Source organism: Solanum tuberosum, unplaced genomic scaffold (genome assembly GCF_000226075.1).
Source record: "Solanum tuberosum cultivar DM 1-3 516 R44 unplaced genomic scaffold, SolTub_3.0 scf00557, whole genome shotgun sequence".
Lineage (NCBI taxonomy): Eukaryota > Viridiplantae > Streptophyta > Magnoliopsida > Solanales > Solanaceae > Solanum > Solanum tuberosum.
This window is the reverse complement of record NW_006239485.1, coordinates 256675-262541: the sequence shown is the minus strand read 5'-3', so window position 1 is coordinate 262541 and position 5867 is coordinate 256675. Positions and strand designations below refer to the sequence as shown.

Sequence of the window (5867 nt, the reverse complement as noted above, 5' to 3'; positions counted from 1 at the left end):
AGTAATTTACTAACTACAATCTTTATTCGTCGGCAAAATTTTCAACTAATTGGATATTGGTTGGCAAGTTTACCAACAAATTACATTTCGTTACTAATTTACCAACACATTTATATTTGGTTGGTAAATTTAGCAACACAATCTTGCCGTTGGTAAATGTTTGGTTAGTAATTCATTGGTAATATGTTAATAAATTATATAAACAATTTTTTGTCATATTTACCAACCGATATATACTTCGTTGGTAATATTACCAACAAAAGGTGTGCGTTAGTAATATTTCAGTTGGTAATCCATTGATAAAATGTTGCTAAATTTGGCGCCATTTTTTCCCGCCGTATTTACCAACCAAAATACTTAGTTAGTAAGATTTTGGTTGGTAATCTGTGAGAATTTCGTTGTTAAGTTTTAAAATATAATTCAGTTAGAAATATGTTGGTAATTTGTTATTAGAATACTAACCAACTTAAGTTGTTAGCAAAATCTGTTGGCAATTTAGGGTTTTTTTGTAGTGCAAGTTGATGAAAAAGGAAATTTATGTCACTTTTCTTGAGAAATGTAGTTATACAAGTTGTAAGGGACAAGATTAAGATGTTATACCATCTTTGATTTTAAAAAAGGATTAAAAAAACCTCTCCCTTCCCCCTTCTAGTCTATATATATTGTTGAATAATCATGGTAAAGGATATCAACACTTGTCCTCTACAATTTTCTTATAGTGTCACTACATTTTTTTCTTTCCAAGTCTTAAGTAAAATGGGTCTAAAATATGTGTTGTGTGCCAAGATAGAAATGAAGGCTAATAAGGATGTGTTTCATGATGTTTTTACAAATAAACCACACCATGTCTCTACTATGTCCCCTTTGCATATACAAGGTTTGGAACTTCTTGAAGGTGACATTGGAATTGTTGGATCCAAAATTTGTTGGAACTATACCCTTGGTAAGTTAAATATTTAAAAATGTCCTAATAAGCCCCACCCCACCCCACCCTTTCCCTCCCCTCCCCTACTCATTCCATCCTCATAGAATTTAGATATATACAAATGTTTTTAGAATAATATTATTTTACTTTCATATCGAACACGAAATATAGATAAGGAATCACTATCAAAACGGAGTAGCGGGTGCAGTCTATAAAAGTGCAGTGCGTTTACAAAGATTTATCATCCACAACCTACTTGAAAATTTTGGTTCTTTTTACGAATTTGATAATGATAAATCTGCGAATCTAAAAATTCATTTCGGCCAATTGAATCTTCTCGAACACTCTTCGATCCTAACTCATTTACGCTTTTGGTATTGACTAAAAATGTCATCCGGCTCCTCATCTAAGTTCAACGGATAAGAGAATGCCTTTTTTCTGGAAGTTTCCACGATAGTTTTTTCAACTATTTTAGCGATTATGATTGAGATAAATCTCTTTAGATGGTCTTTTAACATGTCAACTCTATGTTGTATCTCATTTCTAACTCTTTTTTTTTTGTAAGGTAGATGGGGAAAAGAAGATCTCCAAACAATACTTGAAACTATAGATCATGAAAAAAAGGTGCTCACACTCAAAGAATTTGAAGGAGATGTAACAGATAAATATGATAGTTATAAAGCAACTCTTCATATCGAAACAAAAGACGAAATTGATTTGGTTAGCTGGACATTGGAGTATGAAAGGCCAAATGAGAATGTCCCTGAACTTATAAATTTGCTGAACTTCGTTGTTGGTATGACAAAAGCTATTGATGATCACCATGCCAATTGATGAATTGATAAGATCTATGTTGCTCGTACTCTTCAAAAATGTCTTTAGATGTGTATTGAATCCTTTAAAAATAGTGCATTTTTGAAGGATCTGATACAAATATGGTAACATTTTTGAATAGTCCGAGCAACTTAGGATGGGATCATATATAAGCATGTGAGCTTTACATAAATAAACTTTGCTTTGTTTGTTGTTTGAAAGTATGGTAAAAAAAAACAATCCTTGTTGGTTGTGTACTTTCTTTTAATGTCGGTTGTATCTTTCTCAAGTAAGTGATATGTTGTCAACTATGTTAACCTTTGTGTTGTGTAATAAGACATGGGAATGAAGTTTATATATATTGCTCTTCGCCTCTTCCTAATTTTTATAGTCATATAGTGGTTGTTATTTTTGTTTAAATCAAGTATATTTTTGTACTATCAGAAATAATTTAAATATATCTCTTCTATTGTAATTTGACACTTAAATTTGTCCTTATTTACATACAGAAACATGCATAAAAGCTCAAAATCAAATGACCTAACCTCACTTTAAAATAGTCATTTCCTTTAGGAGTTATATCACGACCAGACCGTTGTGATTGACACCCACACTAACCCTTCGGTGGGAGAACCACTACTACAACTCAAACCAAGCAACTAAACCAAAAACTAAAGCATTTAAGGATACGAAACAAGTTAAATACTAAGGAAAAAAATAGGGAGTTCCCATAAACTCCAACAAAAGTCTATCAACTAAACATATGCGGAAGAAATAACCTAGAACCTGAAAGTCAATGTACCAAAACATCTAAAGTTCAATAAGTCTAAACAAGAAGGGATACAACCCCGAACTAATGCACTAATAACTAACTAGAAAGTCTAAGTCCGAAATGGTGGACATAGACGAAAGAGAACCCATGGCAGCCCAGAAGAATTGGTTCACCCTTGAATTCGAGTCACTGATTTTCTAAGCGAGGTCTGTTAGTAGCCGTTTGAAGATGCTCTGTACTCAACAAAAAATAAGAGCAAGTGCATTATCAATACACAACCATAGTGTACTGTTAGGATCACACGACTATCCCATTAAGTGCAACATAAATACAACATTACAAACATGCAACATACCGAACATATACAATATCGATTATCACATGCTCAATAATATACATTTATAACAAGTCACTGGTCCTTTCATGAAACCCAAACCCAAACTGTTAACATACTGAAACGTGGTACCCGATCCAATGTTTATGCCGAAATGTGGCAACCGATTCCATAATTATGCCGGAACGTGGTAACCGATCCCAATTAGTATACCGAAACGCGGTATCCGATCCAATCAACATACCACAATCACAATCAGAAATACATTCTCAATAATCATACAATCAAGAAGTGATTCATGGCATATACTTATTCATCTATCTCATTTACAACAAGTGTGATCAACAATGCAATATTCACATACATACATGTATCATAATGAAGCAAGAACAAACATACATCACACAATCATAGAATCACAACCATCACCTACCTCGAAACAAGCTTGAAACCCTAAGAAACTTGATCCTTCCATTTCCGGATTCGTTCCGCTTGTTCTTGGTCTACAAACAATCAATATAATACGAGAATCAATAAACAATCACTAATTACCTGGATTACTAACAATTTTATCAACCCTAGATCATACCCATGATCCCAATTATCCCAATTAGGGCTGTTTCCACCATAGAATCTAGATCAAACCCCTCTCCCATTGATAATTACCTATTCTAATATGTTCTACGGATCGAAAAAAGGATTCGGGGAGTGAAAAGCTTACCTTTAGCCTCAAGAATGGTAAAAAACTATCAAGAGTCGCCTGGGGTTTATTCCTTAGCTCTAAAAATCGAAAAGTGCAGAATGAAATTATTTAGGGGTTTATTTACGACTTTAAGTCGCGTCTGGCCCGCCAAAGCGGCCCTCACCCCGCTATAGCGGCCCTGCCAGAGCAACAAAACCCAGCGCCAAAGCGGCTTGCACGAAACAGTGAGCTATTTTAATAATTCCAAGACCCCCATTTCATAACACACCTCTAACCAATGATCAGAAAATCCCCTTCACGCTAAAATCGAATCCGGGAGTTTTACTCACCCGAATTCAATTTTGTAAAGTCGTACGGATTCCTTAACGACTTATCTAACTACTCATGTAATCATAATTAAATGACCCGGTTTCTACTAGATTTCCCTACACCTTAATGACTCCGATTTCATCCAAATCTGGACTAGGTTGGAAAATTTCAAGTTACTACGAAAAAGTTTTTCGACCCAAAAATTTTCCCCGTTGGCTTTTCTATAACGACGGAACCCGGTCATTACAAGTTAGGACCCACTTTGTTTAACCCGATCCGATATATTTGTCATATCTTTTCATGTGGCATCATTTCTTTTGATTTGTTTAAGAAAGAGTGTCTTCTTATTATAATTAGAAATAATTTAATTTAAAACTTTATTTTATAATAAAATAATTTACAATCATACAAATATTTAAGGATTATTTTAGATCACATACTTTAAAAGTCTTTCTTTTTCTCATGAATTTTATGTCAAGTTAAACGATGTCTGTGAATTTGAAAAATTGTTTGTAAGTATATTGCAAAACCCTTCTTTAAAAGTAAATTATATTTCAATATTTTTTTCTCACAAGTCACAACATGCATGTATAACGTAGTCTTATAATTATAATTCAGATTTATGCACGCTTGTAAGTTGACAACACAACTAATTACTTCCTCCCAGAATATAATAGAAAAACGTTTATTTTAACAGTAGTAATGCAAATTACAGAAATGTAAATCACCCAACACTTAGGTTTTATATGAAAACAATGCACAAAAATGAAGAGAGGAATTTTAGATTTTTACTATAGTTAAACTCACTAAATTAATATAGGTGGGACCATGAAATATTATTATTTTGTGGATGTATTATTTAATTGATGAATTAATATTAATTTATATAGTGTTTTGAGATTCAATGAACTTCCGGAGTGAAGGTTCAAACTTAAGGCTAAGGCAGCCAGTGAATCGAGGAGAGGTTGAGTGAAATCAACAGCTAGCCTTTTTGGAATTTGAAGATTAATTTTGCCTACATCAAAATCATAATATCTTACTAGCTAGTTTATGTATCATATTTATTGAATTCACATAAAAATAAATTCATTATGCATAAAAAAAATTATTATACATAAAGTACAACGAATACGTCAAAATCATTGTATCGTACTAAATTATGCATCATATATATTGAACTCACATAAAAAATAAATTAATTATACATAAAGTACAATGTATGTGTATGATTCATTGTAATATATTTTTGGTAAATGATCCATTGGGAAGATTAATGTTTTGGATGCTATCAATTTTGCAATCCCGACTTGGACGCCACATGTTCAATAACAAATTATTTTCGTCACTGCAATGTTCAGAGGATGAATCTCAGAGAATTTGAATAAACCCACTTGTGAAAACATCATTCATGAACTTGAGGTCATGATTAATGATCTTAGTTATCGCAATAAAATGGACGTCAATAACCTGTTAGATTACTCCGGTGAAAATGATACATCATCACCCTCTTCCTCATTCCCTTCCATCTGACTAAGCAACTGCTTATTCTTCTCAAGTGCAGCTGCAACTTCATGTTAGATGGAAGGGAATGAGGAAGAGGGTGATGATGCAACACCACCAGCTACAGCGAGGGCGTAAGGCTCAGCCAATTATAGAGTATGGTAAAAATTCTAATTGATTATTTTGCCAAAATGATGGAGTTTTGTTAAATTTCAATTATGATAATACTATTGAAGGAAGTTAGAAAAATGAAGGGACATATAGTTGGTTTATTGAGGTTATACAATGAATTTTGTTGTCATAGATTTTATGTCCTGTACTAACCCTGAGGAATGGGGTTTCAATTTAGAAATTTTGGAATATTTAGTGAATAAATGGCAGTAATGATTTTTTATGACATTGGTTGCTTGTAATTCTTTGTGTACACTCAATATAGAGGTCATTGGAGAAAGAAATAGAGAATAAGGGTGTGTTTGGTATGAAGGAAAACATTTTCCGGAAAATGTTTTCC

The 5867-nt window shown here is 33.0% G+C and overlaps 1 long non-coding RNA gene across 1 annotated transcript; it reads left to right on the top strand.

Moving 5' to 3' along the window:
• The first annotated feature begins 686 nt into the window (after positions 1–686).
• On the top strand, positions 687–2107 carry LOC102578757 (uncharacterized). Its single transcript, XR_368795.2, has 2 exons — positions 687–943; positions 1495–2107. It is a non-coding gene; the product is annotated as an uncharacterized lncRNA (long non-coding RNA).
• Positions 2108–5867: the final 3760 nt, after the last annotated feature.